Consider the following 23,672-nt stretch of genomic DNA (forward strand, 5'->3'; position numbering starts at 1 on the left):
TGGTATCAGTTCCAAGTGCGTTTTGCACATCATACGGGCGACACTTCAAACATCCACGCCCGTCTGAATTAATGCCGCGTATTGTACGCCATTCTTTCTTAAGATGCGGGCTTTGATAATAATTTCTAAGCTTCGCCATGCGGGCTACATTTATAGAGAATTTTCTTCTGGGGTCTTGGATATAAAGCAGTGCTCAATACGCATGTATTAAAAGTACATACTCTGAAGAGTTTCTTCACAGTAAGTTAAATGTGTAAACGAGTTTTCTTGAAGGTTCCCAAGTGGTATTGGTTCGGAAAAACCGCCGACGAAAGCGGGTTCCGCAGTGTGCTTGTGCGAGGTAGAGACTATCGGTGATAAGTAATTTAATGATATAAAGATATATTCATTTTTATAAAATTGAGTTGCAATTTTAATAAAAAAATCCGTTTAAGTACGTATAGCTACGCGTACTTTCTGTTAAATAAGTTTAATCAAATATAAGTATATAATTGAACCACGTGGTCAAACGTTTTATATATTCAGTCGCTTTTTTTTATCATTGAAATGAGTTTCATTATTAATTTACTCGTGAAGCGTTATCCTTTGAAGACATTTCGCTTTAAGCTGCAATGCCACGCAGACAACAGTAGGTACACAGTAGTATCACAGTATCGCGTTGTTTCTCCTGAGGCTAAGTCCTTTGTTTTCTAAACTTCCGGATCTTCTTTAATACTTTGTAATGGCGAGACAAATTCTGTGCGCCTTGCCGTCTGGCGATGAGTGACTCGAGACGAGCTTCCCTATGTCACTAAATCCCACTTTGTGGATCGTTTGTCCTTGTTATTTTTATATTTTGTCTTAAGCTTACTGTTTATCTTTCTACCTGCTGCTGAAACATTTCGTGAATATTCAAATACAGACTTAATGTTAATGTTCATATATTCCTATAAATACATATAGTTTGAAAAGTTATAAATAGTCAAATTGAAATAAAAGTTAGATCTATTAGTCTCAAACGAATTATTTTGGATCGTCATGTTAGATGTTAGAGAATGTGGATTCTGCCCAAGAAAATATATGTTGGGAATTTTACCTAAAGAACAACGTACTTATAGCCTATTCCAAGGGAAGTAGGAACACAGATAAACGAACATTAGATTTACGTATTTCATGCGAATTGGTAATAAGTCAGCCATATTGTGCACTACTAAGAGGTTTGATTAATATATCTTTATTTATAATACAACACCATTGCATTTAACCAATTATTTCCACTTTAATATTTTACTTCCAAAATTCCGATAACTGTTTCGTCGACGTTCAAAACGCATTTTTTCGAAAATTCGTAATATCATTGATTAATCAAGATCTCAACCAATGAAATAATCGCGTCAATTTGCTGTCATATGTTGTTTATTTCGCTTTTTTTCCTGTTATGGTCGGAATAGAGTATATATAATTACATGACGTTTTATGCATAATTTTTTTTAAGTCATAAAATATATAATATAATAATCAATTATAAGCCCTAAAATTATGTTAGGCGTTATAAATTATATTATAAAAGAGCAATAAAAATTGTGTTTTTATTTGCCTGTCAAGGTTCCTGAATTCAAAACCTGTTGTAATTCGGGAGTCAAATCTAACGGCAAGTGATTTAATCATGTTTCATACCGATAAGAATTAAAACCAGGTTAGCTATTCCAAACATACTCGTGAAATGTCACAAAGTAATATGCGAAATGTGTAACCGTGTCAGTACGTCAAGAGAATTGCTCAGTCAATGAGGTCCTAAGTCGTCGCGATTTTTTTTGGTACAGATGGTCGGATGGGCAAATGTGCCGCTCATAGACATTGGTGCCGTAAGAAATCATTCCATAAGCACCAATTTTAAGAACTAAGATTTTATGTCCCTGGGGCCTGTAGTTACCCTGCCTCATTCACCCTTCAAACCGGTACACAACAATACTGACCATTGCTTGGAGTAACACTGAAGTATCTGTTTGTAATTTTAATATTTATTAGAATTATATTTTGTGCCCAAAAATAATTTAGAACTCACAAATTGGAGACACCTTTCTAGCCCCCGGTGTGGCACATTTTACACCCCTATATCCTGCCCTGGTTTTGACAGGGTTATTGTAGAAAGTTTCTATAATGAGCTATATCCTCACAATAACCTCTGTAATTCTAAAAACCTATCGCTTACCCAATTTAAGAAGTATGATTCGAATTTAGCCGATTAACATTTGTTGATCAACAAAGATATAAAATTAAGAAAATAAATGTATTACTATATTTTCTTAGTATTTTAGGAAAGTAGACTTTCAGAAAAACATAATATACTAAACGTGCGTTATAAACATAAATTAAGTACCTATTAGGAGTTGATAACGCTTGGCCGATCTGCAACCCGCATTCTACGGTTAAAATCCAACCGTTAAGACCACTGCCTACGGGAAACACATTTCTGTATTTAACTTTCCATTTCTCTTCATCCACCACGCACCCTCCTGGGAACTGGATCGTTAAAATCAATTGTTGCGTATTTCGTCAAAACATTCCCTAAGAGGGTTAGTGACCGTATGTAACAGTTCTTGATATCCATTAATCGTAATTCTCCAGTCCACCCCCTAGTAGATTATAGTTAAGCAGAACACACATACCAAATGTCAATTTCGTATGAGGCATATGTACGTTACGTGTGAAGAAGACTTAGAGAAGATATTAGAATAGTTGTGTAGGGAAGAGAGTGAGTAGTTTTTTTGAGCTGAGAAAAAATTCAAAAATATATAAAAGTGAATTATTTGCACAAGTTAACAATATTTTTCTTAATTTCTCTATTCCATTAATGTTTCGAGTGTCTAGCGAGGATCGTTATTTTTATTATTTAGTATACAGTGGTTTAAATCACTGCACAATAGCGTGTTGGGTTATAAAAGTTTTATAAAAAGACTACGCAGGCCTTTGTGAACGCATTGAGGCGTGCCTATTAATCCTCTACGCTGAAAATATTACGCCACGGGCGTCATGAAGGTGTAAATAATGCACAATCACTTCCACGATACTTATGTGTTAATAAAAACACACTATTACTCTAACAGTTTTTTTTAAATTAATCTCTCATAATATTATGATTCTTTTAATTATATGATTTAGTATAAGTAAGTAGGTATTTTCAAGAGTATTTTAGACCAAATTCAAACAATTATATCTCAATTCGTCTATAATAAACGTGTAAAAGATTTTATATGATTTTATATGATTGAGAAATGAACTTTAAATGAAATGATCTAAATATCAGTATTTTTAGTTTTGTTACGCATGGTTGATCAGCGCTATAACCAGGCACTAATTGTTCGATTTTATTAATTACATTGGCGCTATAGTACTTTTATCATATGATGCAAAATTGAACGCGCCGGAAGTCGCTACGCGCGGCTAGTTACACTGCACAGATAATAAAAAGTGTGAAGCTTTCAAAGACTTGAGTTGAGATAATCTAAATTTAAATTTAGAAAGGTTGTTTGTACTTATACAGGCCGTTGTTATTATTTGCCTTTAACTTACAAGAACAGTAATATTATACCTAACGACAGTATTAAAATGTCACAAGAGATTAGAAATAACAACTGTGTCAACAAGTTTTTTATTCATGCAATTCAACAATTATTTACAAAGTGTAGTGTATGTCTAATATACCAATATATGGAGCTAATATACCAATATATGGTGCTAATATACCAATATATGGTGCACATAAACCAAAATAACTGAACACATTTTTTTCTTTAATCGAATACCGCGTCAATAATTTTTACACTCACGGGATAAATAGTCAAATTCAAAAACGAATCTATTTGTGTTATTTAAGTCTTTTAAAATGTCTCAATTGTAAGAAGAACTTACTTTTAATTCACACAGTTATTAATACTAATAGTATAATATAATAGTAAACAATAAACACATAATAAAATTAAACACGTAGGATATATAATCTAATACGTTTCGGGTGCGCGGCGTCGCTGTCACGAGGACGAGACCATGTAGGCGGGTCAGGCGGGTAAAATGCCTGTGGGTGACATTTATCCCTATAGTTTATAACAAAAGAGTTAGATTCACGGGGATTATGTGGCTGGATTTTACAAAGGGCGCCATCGTTTGACTGACTTTTAGGCAGACGAGACAAGTGACAACAAACACGTAAAAGCGCTTTATACGGCTGTCATTGTTGTACTGATTTTCATTAAAAGTTAGACAATTTATTTATTTAAATTAAATACACACAGAATATAATTTTGAAATATAAATTCAGTGCATTAAAGCCTCAGCCGCTGCGATGGCGGCATTACGGATGTGTATTTTTGTTGTTCATATTTCGTTATCTGAAGCGTCCAATCGTGGCGAATTGGTCTATTGTTTGTAGTCATTGAATGTCGATTTTCATCGAGTATTGGTTTCATAGGGGTTTTTCCTGAAACCAATGGTTCGAAACTGAGTTACAGTTTACATTTTTAAAGGTTTAACATAAATATATGTTTTACACTTGAGCTAGTAGCGTTCAATAATGATCGCTTTACTTTTAATATCGTCGAAGCGCAGAGATAAAACTTATATAATAGCATTTGATACTTTTATCTAGAGATGGCCAAAGTTAGCATTCTGCCCTCTGGGCTTCTGGCTACTTATTGGAAATTTCTTAGAGATTGCGACTCGCTATGCGAAAATTTTAGAATCCGTGACAATTTATTACGCCTAATATAATCTTTAATATTATTTTTATACAATCGTAATCAGATAGATAAAAACAGTCGTGGATAACTTTACTAAGTCAGTATAAATTAATAAAAGTTTATAATATATGTGATGAACTTTATTCAATTCTCTTTAAAAAAATCTCATGACGCAACATATCATACGTTCATCGCGTCTCTATCAATTTACGCGATCAGTTTTAGAAACTTCAAACGATATCACTATGAAATAATATACCTATTTAATTATTTTTTTAAATTTAAAGTTCATCTCTGAAGCTTATCCTGTTTCGAGTTTTATTCATCTGCATCATACGCTAGCCCTTATTCCATTTGAAGGGTCGACAACGTCGGTGGACGGTATGGATAAAAATACATATTTTTACAAACTTTTACTCTTTGGAATGTTTTAATTAATATGTTACAATTATTAAAAATGTTCTTATATAGTATATGAAGTATGATCCATTTTATATATTAAGAATCGACTTTCGACAAGAACATAAAATTTGTAAACTATAACCGAGGATTCGACTCGTGGGCATTTCTACGCGAAACAATAAATAAATTGGAACGGTAGCGATTGAAATTCATTCGCCTTATTATAGGTATTGAGTGAGTCGTATTTCCATAAATTCATTTGCAAATAACGCGGACTGAGGATCCTCGTCAAAAATTCAACGTTTGAATAATTCAGCAGTCGCTTTATGATAATTCTCAAATTGGAGGTTTGGCGGAACGGTTGCGAAACGACTGTAACGAAGTAAAATTTTAGTGCGTAACGAGTCCCACACGACGTCTTCCGGAACGTTCTACGCAACTTACAGCGATATCCCATCCCACTCGTTTTGTTATGATAAGTATTTAAATAAAAGTATTCGTGTAACTTATCTGCTTAAATCTCTGCTTAAGTCTCTTTAGTATATAAACACGCCACTTCTGTGATAGCTCTTGTGGTTTTTTGTAACTTTGTTTTTTCTGGTGGTGATATATGCGGTATAAAATTATTTCAATTTACAAAAGCTAATTAATGTCACATCAATCAAGGCAGGGAATACAAAAATCTTTTAAAATCTGCTGAATATAAGTCATTTAAAAAGTTAATAGGAATTAGATCCAAATGTAAAATGTTGTAGAAATTAAGAGGGAGATGTTTTAACGCCGACGCTCAAAGGAGCGCACGCCGAATTAAAAAAATCAAGTCAAGTTAGTCTTGTTTTCTTGAAGTACAAAAAAGACTTATACTGAATTAAGTCAACAGCGTAAAAAGTCTTCGTTAGCTCCGTGGGTTCCTTAGAATGTTTCTGAACTTCGTCGTTTGTATTATTTAAAAATTAACACATACACTATAATAAAATACATTTTAAACTTAATTGTTTACAAAAGTGGATCATAACGTCTCAGTTAATGCAGTATAAATTTAGGAAATACTTTATATTCTTGAGTGTGTTCTGGTATTCCTTAGTTATCATTCCTGGGTCTTCCTGAATCAGTTCAGCAAAATACCCGATCAGAAGAGGCAATAATCGATACAAGTAGCTTTGTATATTTTGGTTATATCATATTATAGCTTTTAAACGTTACAAACTTCAACAAATACGCGTCATGCGTGACGCATGCAAACAGACAATTTACAGTGTTTTAAAAAGTATTAAATCTGTGAACTATTAACAGATAATAGAAGATATCTATTTAAACATTTTTGGAAATCCGGGTCCAGTCTGTGTACAAAATTGCCCGACAACATTATAATGTAGACCATTATATTAAGAAAATATTGAAATTAATTTCAAAGAACTTAAATAAATGTTCCAAGATACGCAGTATTATGTATTAGCGCTGAGTGGTAGCGCGCGGAGACGCCGGGGTGCTTTATTTTAAATAAATTATAACACAACATTTCTGCGAACCGAAGGCAACTCGCTTGTTTCTAAGGAAATGGTTATTTTTATAAACAAGTTGCAAAAGGATGGGAAGGATGGAAGTTTGAGATTTTACTTTATTTTTCATTCGTTGGTCGGTAATGCTCGTGTGTAAACATAACTGCAGTCAATGAATCTACATATATATACACTGAAATACCACTCATTTGTTAATGACGAAATCTCAGAAACTATAACATTTACAAATTTGAAACTTGGCAGGAACGTTTCTTATAACGTGTAGAAATCCGCTTAGAACGAATTTTACGAAATTCCACTCCTAAGGGGGTAAAACGGGGTTGGAAGTTTCTATGGACGTCCTGAAGTAAGAGTCTTGAAATTTAAAATGTATGCTCTATAGATGGTGTCGAGGAGTACTAATACTTTAGAAATCAACCCCCTTTTGGAGTTAAAACAGGGGATGGATTTAACTCCAAAACAGGGATGGGATTTGTATGAAACCGGGGTGCTAGTCGATCATATTTATCAACAATCTATCATTGTGCGCCTTGTGACAATTGCGCAGGCATCTCCTACATTAGATGCGCGCCAGCTATCATCCAAGGATTGTTCTTCTTAATAAAGTATTAGTCGGCCACATTTTAAGAGTCAAAATAGAGCGTTTTTGAAAATTCGTCATTCAAGGGAGTGAATTTGGGGACAAAGGTTTGTATCGAAAATCGTCTTTTTTATTTTTTTAATACTGATTTAGGTTCGCGTTTACGAATAAAGGTCAGTCGTTTTAATAAATCCTACCTTCAGGAGGTAAAATTGGTGATGAAAGTTTGAATGGTATTTAGCCAATTTTTAAGTTATAAAAATCAAAATCTGAGTTTAAGCTTCTGTAAGTAAAAGACCAACGTTACAGTCTTCATCAATCAATCAATCAATCAGGTGCACGACTAGTAACGTTATATTTTTTCGATTCTATAAACGCTAGCGACCCTACTGACATACATTTACATAAAGAGATAATATGGTGAATATTGGACTCTTCTTAGATAAATGTGTCTTTTGAGCTCCAAGTAACATCCAACCTGAGGGCTTCTATGAGATGACATCTCAGCTAAGATTGTGGTTGGTCGACCATCGCTGGACAATGTCGCAATGAATTGCAAAATTAAAATGATTTAAAAAAAAGAAACCCCAAAACTGTACTCCTCAATTAAATATACTTTCAACTACGTATATTTAATTTATTGTTGTTCCTCATTAAATACTAATATTCAAATAACTGAAATACAATATTTTAGCACAATATCTGAATGTAAAAGAACAAAATAAATACAAGAATCACGTTATAGTATCAAAAACGATTGTAACAATGAAGCGCCTCAATATTATATCTAAAATCAAGAGAAAAAAGTTAAAAAAAAACACACAAGAACAGAAAGTTAGTTGAAATTCTGGGAGTTATGCACACTCAACGTCTCGCGAATTAGTTGTGCAGTGTCTAGTAGTTCCTTAAAAATGCCTATTTTGCACTTGGATGGTACATGAACCTTAAAGTGTTAAACGTTTCACGGTCCTGGTTCTGTATGAAGTCTGCCTTCTGGGGACACCATGCTACCACATTCATATAATATATGCTTTTATTCTATTAAAATAAATGCCTCATTCGATTAAATGTTACTATATGAAGTGGCTCCTATTTATGCTTGTAATAAATTATTATTTACCCAAACATTTTTGTATCAATCCAATTACATTATAATTGATGGTATTCTTTTGATATCATACCGTTACTTGAATTATATGAAATATATGAATTATATGATCCTAATGCCACATAAGGATCTGCTACGATTTTACGAAAATTGTTTCATAAGAACACGACGAAGGGTCTGCCAGTGACCCAGACTTAAAGAGGTACTTTCAGAAACAAATGTTTCTACGAAATTTCTTTCTGAAACTTTAAGTCAATAATAAAAAGTTATTTTGTATTTGACCTCACATTTTAGTATTTTAAATACGATTGCACGACAGGAAATGGACTATGCGCTGAATCAGAGGCTTGACCTGTTATTGGAGTTACTAATACTCAACTCTATGGAATGGATGGAACAACTTAATTACTATTCTATTTTAGTCCAACGGTCACAAACCAAACGACAAAAGAGGCAGGTACAATTTAAATAATTGAATAGATTTATATGATAGAATCTCACAGATCTCACCTGTGAATGTGAATAAACTTTAATATCACTAAGGTGAATTATTTTGGACTTGAATAGAAGTTGGGAGATAATTATATGTTGATGAGTTATATAGAGCCGATAAGGGCCAGTGGTTAGGACGGGTGAGTCTTGAGTCATTATACCGGGTTCGTAATAATATAAAACAAAATGCAGAAGCAAGCAGCAGAAGGAGAGATCGAAAAGTGTTGTCAGTATAGTTATGAATTATTAACTTATTAATAAAAAGAGGCGTTGATTCGCACTACCGAGAAAATCCATTCACTTTTGTATTCGGTTTTGTTGCTTCAATTTAATGTTCGGTTAGTTCCATCTGCCTTTTGTTATATAATCCGAGATACCGGTCAGTTGGCCCCAACATATCAACAAGTAGTCAAAACATGTTGTAAGAAACAAATAATTATGAACAGACCAGTCAACAATAATGGGTTTCTTTAACCATTAAAACGAAATTGCGGTATCAGAGAGGTCGGATGAAAGTGTAACAAAAGTAGTTTTACTAACAAGCGTTTTATTGTGACTCTAAGAATCCGTACTTTACAACTTTTTACAGCTCTTCTAATTATAGTTGCGACGGCGGTTGGAGGCTAAACGACTAAACTATCTATAACGAAACAATTGTTATTTCCCCCCATGTCACGTGTAACGCATATAAATTGAAACAAATAATTCCTTTACATAAACTTTTACTAATATTATAAATAATTAAAATTTGTTTGTTTATCCGAAATTTCGGTAGCTAATGATTCAAGTCTAAAAAAAATCTGGTGGAATAAGAGATCTTGTATAATAAAACGCCAACGCTGACAGACTGGGTGTAAACCCTGAATAACAGACAACGCTCGGCGTGCTCACCAGCTTATTTTTAAACAAATACCCTAACAGTAGCCATAGAGGATTCATATTGTTAATTTTTTTAGTTGTTCAAATAAAATTGTAACTGTATTAACATAAACTATGTAAATTAAACAGTGGGAAAGAGTAACTTTTGAGTTTTTTGGCCCGTTTTTCTCGATAGATATACGTCGAACCGGCGGTATCTTTGCATTTAATTCAATACTGTGACATGACGATTCAAAAGTGCTTTTGCTGTTGTCATAATATATTTATAATTTATAGTAACGGCAGGTAGTGCCAGCTAATGGTTTTTCTTGAGGAGAAGGCTTGGAACTTTTTATAATGTAGTTCCAATATGTAAGTGTAGTGTGAGATTTAAGCCTGACTGTGTCAGTGTGTGTGGGAGGCGACAGTGGCCACTTTTCATTTGGTGCCTCCAAATGCATTTGCTTAAAGGCCTTCCAAAACTTAAAATACCTCAATGACACCCAATATGTCAAAACAAGAACGTATTCTGGTCACGTTTAAAGTACTAAAAACTTCAAATAAATAGCGGCCGCGTTACGGCTTAAACGCTATTGTAAAGAAACACACAGGTGGCTGCGGTGTCGTTGAAGGCTATAAAGGGTGTCCCATGCGCTTGTGCAACGGACATTTTACTCTCTTTACCGTCTGATAAAGTCCGACAGTCCTTTGTTCTCGAGCTGGTCTTGAAAATTTAAAAGCGGTCCTTGCAGTAAATTCGCCTTCGCCGTTCTGCCCCGACCGAGATACCGACTGATGAATAAATTATACCTACAACGTGTGTCTACGTAAAATCGGATTCGGACCTTTTAAAGGATTTTTACGTTTCTATTTATTGCTTTACGAAATAAAGTTTTAATTATTAAAGTGTCTAAGAACTAGTATATTTATTTTATATAAATAAAAACTAATATATACGAAACACTTTCATATAACAACGCAATCATTTTAACTAAACTAAACTAAACTATTTCATTTGACGTGTGATTGACGAACGAGTGATTTCAATTTCATTAAAAAACTTGATAGTTTAAATAAAATAATTGTTCAAACAGAAACCTAAAGTGTAAATATCGGCTGCGGGTTGAATAAGGCCCTTTCGTTGTGATCTTGTCAGTAAAGAGAATCGTGGAGTTACGTAAGATACTTATTTTTTTTATCTTATACTACTGTACGTAATTGCTAATTGTGTAAATTATATTATTGATACTTAAAGTTCATTCAATTTACCCAATATATATGCTGTGAACTGGTAATGATAGTTTTTAATCCTTTCTACCTTAGCCGTTGATAGTTATACTTACGTAGTGCAAAATAGTTTCGTTATAATATTATGTGGGTACTTGCATAAGTTTACATTAAATTTATTTTCCTTAATAAATTAAATATTCAAAGTGTCTTTCTTTGTTAATAAATGTTTAATCTAACAAATTCGTGATTTTATTTATTTAAACACTTTGTAATAATAATTAAATAGTACAAATGGTTGATTTAAGTTGCGCCGAGCTGATTAGAGAACAGTCGTGTTCATTTGAAAGCTCCCCCCCGCTCTTGCATTATACGCCGCCATCATATAGTAGAAAGATTTGGCAAGTAATAATAAATACATGTACAATGCAAATTCTACCCACACGAATATACATATGTATGTATATACCATAAAGTTTATAGAATTATAAATGCGACATTGAGCATAATATGGGTTACAAAAACAGATTCTATCCAGCAATCAGACATTGTGTCAAGGTATATTTTCTTTAGCCGACGCTCTAAGGAATCCCGAGTGGAAGCATTCATAATGGCGTTAAAGTTTTCCTGACGCCGAACATGGCGAATAAATCACCCATGAACCAGGAACAATTATAAAGAAAGGAATGAAATGTAGAATTCTTTTAAGTAAAACTCGGGCGAGAGGAGATTAACTTTAGTAGCTAACTGTGGTAGGGATTTGTGCAGGCGTCGCGGGTATCATCCACTCCGTGAATTTTACTTTATATTCCTGTGTTTCGTAACATTGCGATTCAACGGTAGGCGATGGGGGGTTAAAGCATTGCTTTATACTCCTTTATTACATAAAATGCAGCTAATTGCGGAGGTTCTCATGTTGTATGTAGTTAAACCTGTTATACATTCAGCCTATTGACGTGACAAGCGTGAATTACACGTCCTTGTAAGTATTATGTGTGTAGTCGATTTACATATTAGTATTAGTAGTTGAATTTATAACAGGCTGAGAGTTTACACTACAGCCGAATGACGAGGGCCTGGCGTTTTCCTTTCTAGTTTCCAAGCGAGGCACGTACGGAAGATGTAGGTACATTTTTTCCGCTTTTTTGAACGATCGTATCAAACGTAAATGAATATTTTTCAAACATTCAACAAAAGGATCCGATTGATTAATAAATTATATGATTATTTAATGAATGATAAGAATAATGTTGATAATAAGTAAGATTTATTATAATACAACAAAAAAAAAGAAAAAGTACAGTTGTGGTCATCAGCTCAAAGATTATTACGAGTTAATCGCGCTATAAATTCGTGGTATTTTATTTGGATTGACGTTTTCCAATATATGTTATTACTAGTATGTTATTTAGAATATAGTTATGTAATGCAATATAGTCTATGCAATAATAGTAAATAAACTATAAAGACGGAATTCTTAAGTTTGCAAAATAAAATTGACATTTATTCATGCCAAAGTCGATAAAATACTGACGTATTTTAATATTCGCTACGAAAGACCAGGGAAACGATCTAGATTTATCCCGAAAGGATGCACTCTTATAAATTCCTATTTGAAAAATAATGGTATGTATTTTTCATATAGCATTTTGCAAAATAAATTATATTTATCTTGTTAAGTTCTGCATAAACTGGTCGCTTCTTATTCGTCTTATGCAGGTTTCCTAACGATATAGTTCACAACGTTGGTGGGGCACTGATTATGTAAGAAATGGTTAAAATTACGGCGCCAATGTCTACGGGCTGTGGTTACCACTTACCATCAGGTGTTCAATATAGTTCCCAGGGTAGATGGCGCACTGGTTATTTAAAAAATGGTTAAAATTTTATTCGGCACCAATATGGCAGTGGTGACCACATACGATGGTATGCCTATGGTAGCATATATTCCTGTCTAACTTTGACATAATATATGTCAAGTTGTAATTCGTAATATATATTCACATAAATTAAGCACGTGAAACTTGATTGGCGTTTGGTGATTTCGAATTGTAGTCAACGAAAAAAATCCATGTGTTTTATTCAGCGGGACGGCTTCGGTCTTATTACTTTTGTTCGTTTGCTGAAACATCGTATCCAGATATAACTCTATCGGTTTTATAGCCGCCATCTCTGTTGTGTCCGAAGCTTGTAGCTCCTTGCTTTAAAGTGGGATTAAAATTGCAGCAGAGCAGCTGCCGGCACGCAGAATAAAGTGTTAGTTTACTGCATATTGCTAGGTAGCCGGCCTCTCTTCGATTCGCTTTGTTAAAAATATCAGTGATGTTATAAAATCCATTGAGTCCTTGTCTATGCCTTTGTGTTGGACGCCGCTGAAAATAGTTGCTTACTTTTATATGATATACAATTTTAATAGAATCAGGACCAACTCTGGTGTGATGATGAAGTTGGAAGGTAATGTTTTAAATACGACACTACTTTACTGTATATGATATATGTATAAATATTTTATCCTATTGTCTTGCTTGGTAATAGTTGCAAATGCAGTGTTTTATTAATTAATTTACCCGTCCCGCCGTACAATATGGGTCACTATGCAACGTTCTGATAGTTTTAAGTTCTTGTCTTTTCTCTACTATAATATGTATAATATAATGTATAAACTTGCTTAAACTTGATGAGTCCTACACATTACACTGGCAGAAACATAAAGTAAAGCAACGGCATACAAATTTACGACTGCTGGGCTAGGGCCGACTCCTCTTTTCAGGAGAAAGTATGGAACTTATTCCATCACCCTTCTAAATACTAATGCGAGTTAGAAAAACATGTAGAAAATTTTCATCCCACTCAAGTATTCTTCGCTGAGGAGTACGAAATGAATTGGCCACATAAATGTACCGCGATGCTTGGCGACCTCAGACACATATTTTAATTTGTATTTATGATTATTCATATATTTAAACTTAATGAAAGAGACCTGATTAATAGTGGTCGATTATGAACACTGAAATGTATAGAGCTGATGTCGCAGCTTAAATTAAAAGGACTCCTTCAATTTCTCTTATCTTTAACTTCGATTTTGATTTAATGTTCTTTGAGGTTATTACGGCGTCCTCTGGGATGGCCTCGCTTAATGAAGTCGCAAAAGAAATTGACTGTAGTTAAAGGAGCGAATTAAATTCGATTAGAAACTTCTGAAGGCAGCGCGCAAAACTTGACTGTCTATCGCTTGTTATATATATTTTTATTCATTAATAAAAAATCCAATTCCTTCCTCGTGGGTTAGTAGATTGATTATAAGGTTGCGAGTTCCAAGGTCTTGATTCAAACACCAGGTCGGATCAATAAGAAGGTATTGGTTTTTGGCAGTGTTTATGCAGTGTAGCGGCTTTTTTTTGTTTTCGCTGGAAAAACGCGTTACACGTTTCACACAGGTGTAAGGGGGGGGGGGCTTATATATATGTGGGACTCGCCGGTACCCAGGACGCCGAGTGCACCGCGGCACACCGGAATACCCACTAAAAAACCAGCGGTACCCTCTCCGTCTCATGAATCGCTTTCGCATGCTCCCATGATGATGCAGTGTAGCGCCTGGGTAAGCCCTTAATGATTTTTTTATGAAACTAAACTATAACATGTCCTTTAAAAGACAAAAATAATTAAATCGTAGTATGTCGTGCCTCTGGGATGACTTTGATAGGTGTTTGATGAGATTTTTTGGATCCCATAAGAGTCCTACTCAACCAAACTTAAATGGGACTTCAAGATTTCACCTTTCTAACAATAAAACATTGAAACAGATGTTAGTAAAAAATATCGTCGAACTTAACGTATAAAGAAATATTCCGAGAAATTAGGAAACTCTTTTTTATTTCGATATCGGTTAAAAATCTTTTAAAGAAAATGTTGTGTACGGGAGAAGTTGTATCAACATCAATTCTGTTTTAATTTGTTTTTATTATAATCATAAATTGATCCATGCTTGAAAACTTTCAGCGTATTAAAAATTGCAAAGATGTTCAAAACTTAGCCTTTATTTTATGAACGGTAAGACGGCGAGTCGGAGTTGGGTGTACGTAGCCTTTAACCAAAGCCTCGTATAGTCGAAGAAGAAAAGTTAGATAACCTAACGTAAGTAGTTTGTAACAACAAGCGCTTTCCTCCGGCCAAGATTTGTTACAATGCAACTTTTACAGTTGTTTTGATTGTTGTTACTGTGACGGTTTGGAGAGGATAACGACTTTTGTGCCGTGGCTTTTTATTGTCTGGACTTACGGCGTAAAGAAAGGAAATTGTACAGTAGTAGTAGTACTACAGACGTCCATAAGTAAATCTAAGGTCACCGACGGCAAGGTCACGATCGATTTTATGACTATGTATACTTTTGTTTTTAAGCTTTTCAATAACAATATTGTTGTTTTTATAAATATAGAGCAATGAAGACAATTACAGTAGTGTTCGCAACATTAATGTGAATTCATCGACTAAATTGATCATAAATGAGAAGATTTTTCTTCAACATCGATTTAAATTCATTAATTTCAATCTTTTCTTTAATAATATTAAATAAAAGTTGTGTATTCTTTGTTTATTTTCTATGTATAACAAGCTATGTTATTGAAGAGTGAGTATTTTTGACAAGTAAGTATAGTATTATTTTCACTAGAGGGTTCCAACCTTAAATATGCTAAAGTCTATTCAAGTCGAAGAACGCAGAGTAGTAATAGTTCTTAACTAACCTATCTTTCGCGGTGGCTGGAACCAAAATATGTATTATTCTTATAACGCAAAACTTGTATCGTTTACCATGGTCGGTAAGCACTCCAAAAAGTAACTAGCTTCATATCCAGGATCTGAGCGGCACCTATGGCTTAACATCTGATACTAATTTACTGGTATTAAGACCTTATATTATACTGTACTGCAGTCCCATTTTAAGCACAACAAGAGCCAACACAAATTGATCGGCTCGAAGACTTGACCATCGGTCCATCAGACGCCCAACGTCCCAATGCGTGTCACCCAGACCTATTGCGGACAGTGCAACCTAGATTAAGACGGGCCTGGCTATATATATATATATATAGTTTGTATCCAATTATCAACAATGATTAATTCTCCAAACAAATGCTCTGTGTATCTCAAGATTTGCAACGCTTTGCAGCGAATTAAATGGAACACATTGACATTAACAGATTGGAGAATTGGTGTAGCGCTAACAATATGATACTTAATTTAAAAAAATGTCACTACGTACAGTTTACCCGCAATATAAAGGCTGAGCCAAACAAATATTATATTAACAAACAACAAATTTTACCATTGCACTGTATACGAGACCTTGGAGTTACTTTAGATTCTAAACTGAGATACGACACACATATTTAATATTGTATCTAAGGGATTTAAAATTCTTGGTTTTATACTCCGTAATATGAAGGACTTCAAGAAAATTTCTACCAAAATTAAAATATTCATGACTCTAGTTCTTCCCATACTGGAATACAATAGCATTATATGGAATCCATAGTATGATGTCCACATCAATAGATTAGAACAAGTTCAAAATCGCTTTCTTTACCATCTCTCCTACAGCGACTTACAGGCTAAAAACATCACGAGTTATAACGACAGACTTAAATATTATCACATGACCTCTTTTATAAATCGTAGACATATCACAGATCTTACATTTCTGCACAAAATAATACATGGAGTCATAGATTGTAGTAATCTGTTGCAAAAGATTCAAGTTAATGCTCCTTCTCGTATGCCCCGTATAAAAGCATATAACTTATTTAATATTCCTACATTTCAATCAAACTTAGGCAATAAAGCTGCTGTTCCAAGGCTCTGTAGACAATATTACATACTTTCTAGAAATAATAATGACCTCGATATTCATCGTTACAGTTTGTCCAAATTCAGAATGTGTCTAACTAAACTTTTAACCTAACACAAAAATATGTTCAATTGATAAGCTATTCTTAATTTTTAAGTTACTAATTTATATTTGTTTTTTACTGCTGCGTATAAATTTTTTTCACTTTTTATCTTAATTGTATTTGTCTGTGGTCTCCTATAATTGAAGGAGCACACAACTTGTAACCCTTATATTGCTTAATTTTAAGAATATGTATTTAGTGTGTTTCTTTTGTTGGAGACGTGAATTAAATAAATAAATAAACACTTGACTGGCACTTCTGACGGCGCCAGTATCAATGTGCGGTGACGTTTCACATTCTGCCTTCACGCTAAAATAAAAAAAAAATCTATCTCATAGGCACTTAAAGATAATGTACTGCTGCTGCCATTGTTCTTACAATACGCGATTTAAACTGTTTCACAGTACTTATATCCTCGAGATATTATACACTTGAGAGCCTAATTGCTGTACAAGTTTAGAAAGTATATTCACAGATGTTATTCGAAATAAAAAAAAATACATTTTCGTCCAGAAATACTTTTATTGTGTGTAGTACTTAGTTATTATATTAAGGGCCGCTTTCACGAATTCCACGTAAAATAACATGCTAATTAACGTTACTCGGCAAGTAAGCAGCGAATATATTTTATCAGTTTAATGAACGATAACAATGTTTCTATTAACAAATCGATGATCTGTTGGTCGATCTACGAAATCGTACAACATCGAACATATTTAAAAGCCACTGACATTACCGTTGAATGACAATGGTCTCACGTCATAGTTGTCATATCAAAAACAAAAACCATATATATACTTGGTGGTAGGGCTTTAGCAAGCCCATCTGGGTAGGTACCACTCACTCATTAGATATTCTACCGCCAAATAATAGTACTCTGTATTGTTGTGTTCCGGTTAGAAGGGTGAGTGAGCCAGTGTAATCACAGGCACAAGGGACATAACATCTTAGTTCCCGAGGTTGGTGGCGCATAGGTGATGTAAGAAATGGTTAATATTTCTTACAGCGCCTTTGTCTATGGGCGGTGGTGACCACTTATCATCAGGTGGCCCATATGCTATGAATATATATATGAATATGTATATGTATATGAATATGTATATGAATATTTATATGTATATGTATATGAATATGTATATGTATATGAATATGTATATGTATATGAATATGTGTAAGTATATGTATATGTATATGTATATGTATATGTATATGTATATGTATATGTATATGTATATGTATATGTATATGTATATGTATATGTATATGTATATGTATATGTATATGTATATGTATATGTATATGTATATGTATATGTATATGTATATGTATATGTATATGTATATGTATATGTATATGTATATGTATATGTATATGAATATGTATATGTATATGTATATGAATATGTGTATGTATATGTATACGTATATGTATATGTATATGAATATGTATATGAATATGTATATGTATATGAATATGTATATGAATATTTATATGTATATGTATATGAATATGTATATGTATATGAATATGTATATGTATATGAATATGTGTATGTATATGTATATGAATATGTGTATGTATATGTATACGTATATGTATATGAATATGTATATGAATATGTGTATGTATATGTATATGAATATGTGTATGTATATGTATACGTATATGTATATGTATATGAATATGTATATGAATATGTATATGTATATGAATATGTATATGAATATTTATATGTATATGTATATGAATATGTATATGTATATGAATATGAATATGTGTAAGTATATGTATATGAATATGTATATGTATATGAATATGTATATGTATATGTATATGTATATGTATATGTATATGTATATGAATATGTATATGTATATGAATATGAATATGTATATGAATATGTGTATGTATATGTATATGAATATGAATATGTATATGTATATGAATATGTATATGTATATGAATATGTGTATGTATATGTGTATGTATATGTATATGTATATGTATATGAATATGTGTATGTATATGTATATGTATATGAATATGTGTCTGTATATGTATATGTATATGTATATGTATATGTATATGAATATGTATATGTATATGAATATGAATATGTATATGAATATGTGTATGTATATGAATATGAATATGTATATGAATATGTGTATGTATATGTATATGAATATGTATATGAATATGTGTGTCATAGTCCGCCAAACACTGCCATAAAAAAAAAATCCAATGTGACTAAAACACATTGAATTGAACTAAGAATTATATTGAATAAAACATGGAATACTTTTTATATCTTTCAACATCATCGTAATGATTGCCTACGCAGGTAAAACCGCGGAATGCATGTATTTCACAAATATTTTAATGTGTTTTTGAAAACGAAATATTTATTTAAAATTACAACTCACCTTCACGCTGTAGTCACTACTTTACGGCTTATAAGATTATTAACTCGGTTTACTCGGTTTATTTTTAGATAGGTGATTTTTGGCAAACAGACCTATTAGTGAATTTCTTCAAAAAACCAAAATGAAGTCTCAAAGTATCAAAAAATACGAATGAAAAAAATAAATATACATATTTCATACAATACATAAGTATATTACACTAAATAAGTTATACATCGCTGTGAGCTCGTCAGCACTATATTGTTATAAATGCACTAGACTAGAGTGTTGGTAACTCAGCGATCTATACTTTTCGGAATACATGGTACATGTATTTCTCATCGACATAATAAGAATTCTCGTAATACCTTACTCGCGATCTGTGAATTACAACACAAAGGACAGCAAAGCGATCACCCGGTGGTCAGTCGTCAATACTACGTATTTGTGTTTGTGGGGTAGATAAAGGTACACAGGGATGTTTAGCTGGTCTCAGAGTTTACTCCGTTTGGAGTCATCTCAAAGAGAAACATTGTTAAAGTATAATTAAAACAAAGTATGAAGTCGAAATTTAAGCGTTTAATATATAATAGAATGAATCTTTTGTATTTAATTTACTCTGGTAATATCGGTAAGATGATATAATTTGTCTTCAATAATAAATTGTGTAAAAAAAAATGTGTGTAAATTAAATGAAGTCTACGACTTATTCGTTGTAATTTTTTTTTTATTACTTATAATTTGATATTAGTTTATAATCCTGTGTTAATGCGAAAATGATTTGCATTATAGTTTTATGAAGGTGATATTCTTGCCATGTGCAAAAAAATTGTGAGATATTTTCTTTCACATATAAAACGTTATTCAGTCACCTCCCTTATTAAATCAAATATACTTTTGGTATGCTCTTACAAGCACTTGAATTCGTGTTTGTAAAATATAATGATACCGAGAAGCAGAGCCGTCTCGAGCTATGCTGGGGCCCTGGGGCACCCATGAATTTGGGGCCCTTTTGGTAGATATTTACTATGTATATGTACTATTTACTATATATATGTATGTACCAATAATTTGCTTTTGGCCAGGCCTTAAGTATAGTTTCCAATAAACGGTGCGGTAATTTTCGTAAATTCGTAGGAATCTGATTGGTTATTTGTCTTATGGCTATTTTATAGACATTTTTGATAAATATTTTAGTTATTTCTTACAAATATACCACTTTCGAATATATACTTCAACGTGAGCACAAACTTGTGAAGGAAATTGTTGGTTCTTCAGGGTCCTCTCAGGATGAGGGCCCTGGGCACGTGCCCCATGTGCCCTATGGTAAAGACGGTAACGCCGAGAAGTATCACAGATGTGTAATAGAGGATTGGGTAGTACCTACCTAGGTAGACTGATGATAACTGATATAAGTATATACCTAAGTAAGCAAATCAGAATTAAATGATTTTATATGGTTTTTTTTATTCAATTTCGTTTTAAGAAAAGCCAAAATTTAATTTAAAAGATGTAAGTAAGCAGCTTTTCTAAAATGAATTTTGAATAAGTGAAAACGCATTGAAAGAAATATTTAATAAAAGTGTTAAATCTCAGTCAGTTTTATCTTTGTTCTCGATCTTGATTTAGCGCCCTTTGAGGTCCTTACTGCGGCTCGCCGGGATGGCCGCGCTTAATGAAGTCGTGAAGGAAAATTGAGTGTAGTTAAAGGGGCAAATCTAATTCGATTCCAAACTTTTAAAGCGAATGTCTCACTTCCAAAACCCCGACGTCGAAAGAAGGCAAAAAGTTACAACGGGGAATGGCGGCTGTCCATGTTAATTAATATAAATTATTCACAGGATGCCTAAATAGATAGGCGGACGCGAATTGTTTTGTTAAAATTAAATCGAGTTCAATAAACTTGAGAGCCGAGATGTCATGTGGTTACAAAACCTAAACCTCAACCGAAGATTGTGGTTTCAAATCTGGACAAGCACTATTGAATTTTCTCGTGTTTAGTGTGTGTTTATTACATCACATCATCGCCGGTGAAGGAATACATTCTACAACTCTATGCAACATGTGTATCCACCAAGCCGCATTGGAACAGCGTATTGGAATAAACTTCTAATCTTCCCCTCAAAAGGAGAGGATAGTTTAGTTCAGCATTCGCTTATTCACAAAGAGTTACTTTTAATTTTCAATAAAATTCATTTTATGAAACGAAATCGGGAAGTGTATTTTAAATAATAAACTATTTTTTTATTTAATTCATTAATTCATATCATAAAACTAGGCTTTGTAACGATCAAATCGAGTTGGACATGTTATAATCTATACTAATGTTTTAAGCTCTGTCTGTTTGTTTGTTTGTTACGTTTTCAAGGTCAAACTACGGAACCAGTTTGAACCACACGTATACTAGGCCATTTTTTTCTAGCCTGACGAATAACCCTTATAACTAGAATAATTTAAGATTCTTGCACGATTGATGAAATTTTAAAATCTCTGTCTAATGATAATCCTACAAAAAGTATTACTTTGTCAGTAATTTTAGCGGATTTGACTAAATGAGCGGGAATAACTTTTAATTCTTCATCTGCTTCAGCTGTTATAACTGCTTCTATTCCGTAATCAGATTAAGTTCGTTTAACTAATTAGTACTTTTATAAAACAGGTGGGAGGTGGGAGAAGTGGTCACCAACGTTCATAGACATTGGCACCGTAAGAAAATTTGACCATTTCTTAAATTGCCAATGTACCGCCCACCTTGGGAACTGAATTGTTACGTCCCTTGTGCCTGTAGTTACATTGGCTCATCCACCCTTCAAGCTGAAACACAACAATACTAAGTATGGCTGTTAGTCGGTAGAATATCTGATGAGTGTCTGCGTAAACGCGTTTGCACAAAATCTTACTAAGTAAATCAATAATCACTGTTATATAAAAATATATAAGTACTTACCAGACGGGCTTGCACAAAGGCTGTTTATTATTTATTAATTTATTACTTCGTTTTATTAAATTATTTTTTAAGTTTTTATTTAAATAAATTGATAATAAATCCAGGTCCAGTCAGCTTCGAGTTTTCATACAATTGAACCACAACAAAATGTACAGACGTATTTCATATTTAAATCCCACGAATTGTTCAGACCCAGCCACCATTTTTAATTTTTGAAATTGTTTTTCTACAATCATTATTCGAAATGTAAACGAACTTAAATATATTTTATACTTGTGTAACGTATGAGCGCGTGTTACGTGCCAGTATTTTTAATACATAAAAGCTTAATATAAATATTAAATATAATGATAGTGATGTGATTATAATAATAATACTGTCGAGCTGATCGTGAAACGTGTCGCAGATAAAACTTCAGCTCACTTTAACTTTTTAAAGATCGAGAGTAGGAAAGTTAGACGAAGGAACTTAACTTGCCCTCGCAACAAGTATCTTGTGGTTCAATTGTTACTTACAGCAAGGAGCTGAGATTGCATTTGTTACGCTCTTTCAAACTCTCTCTCTCTCTCTCTCTATATTTATCTGCAGATCGTGAGGATTGCGGCTCTGATCAATTACCTTTAATTTTTTGCCCCTTTTAGTCCAGAAGTTCTGGCAATATAAGTAATGGCAGCTGTGTAAGTAGTTAGCTAGTAGCTTTCTAAAATTAGGTCAGGAGTACACTTACGAGTAGGTAACAGCGGTCCGTAATTACCTGACTACTAGCCTGGCACTGTTTCTCCTTCTTCTCGTGATCGATTCACTAAATCATCTTCGCTGTTCCATTGTCAATGTGGATTTATGATTGTCAAAATGACTGCAGTATCATTCGTCACGAGTGCTAAGCTTCAAAATATCAAAGCCGGACTCAACATGTATTTGGTTGGACATAGAATCCTACACGAGTTGAATGAAAGGTGTCTTTCGAGGTACCCAATGTCGTTTTATGTATAACTGAAAACGTGTATACGTATATATGCGAAATGTCATGATTGTCAGTCGAGAGCTTAAGACGCGAAATCGTAACAAACAAAAATAGTATCCTATTTATAATATTAGAAAGAATTATAATGAACAAAAAAAAAACTAAAAAAACCTATTAAATTACTAAAGAAATGAACTCAAAAGTGTAGTTGTTAGGTTTTCTTACGCTCGGCTTAAAATCTCAATAAAAATGAAACATGGTTATGCGCGTGTAGTATTTACGAGACGAGCATCGTAGCGTTATAAATGTTTTAGCTTTAAAATAGTGTTAAGTTCTGCTTGCAGCTTTGGTCCCGATTTATGTTATTATAGATACCAAGAAAAAATACATCAAACGCATATTATATCATTATTAATAAATTATCATTACGTATATCCATGTTATATATCAATATATAATTATATTGTCAAGATTTAAACTATTTTTAATTCATATTTGTGTAAGTC

The 23,672-nt window shown here is 33.1% G+C and overlaps 1 protein-coding gene across 1 annotated transcript in view; it reads right to left on the reverse strand.

Moving 5' to 3' along the window:
- Positions 1–13,145: 13,145 nt before the first annotated feature.
- The window catches only part of LOC113393199 (alaserpin-like), a 65,269-nt gene continuing 54,742 nt past the window's right edge, over positions 13,146–23,672 (reverse strand). The window contains exon 10 of the mRNA XM_064215226.1: positions 13,146–13,156. The gene's annotated coding sequence lies outside the window, so the exon portion shown is untranslated. The remainder of the gene's footprint in view (positions 13,157–23,672) is intronic.

Source organism: Vanessa tameamea, chromosome 6, assembly GCF_037043105.1.
Source record: "Vanessa tameamea isolate UH-Manoa-2023 chromosome 6, ilVanTame1 primary haplotype, whole genome shotgun sequence".
Taxonomy (NCBI): domain Eukaryota; kingdom Metazoa; phylum Arthropoda; class Insecta; order Lepidoptera; family Nymphalidae; genus Vanessa; species Vanessa tameamea.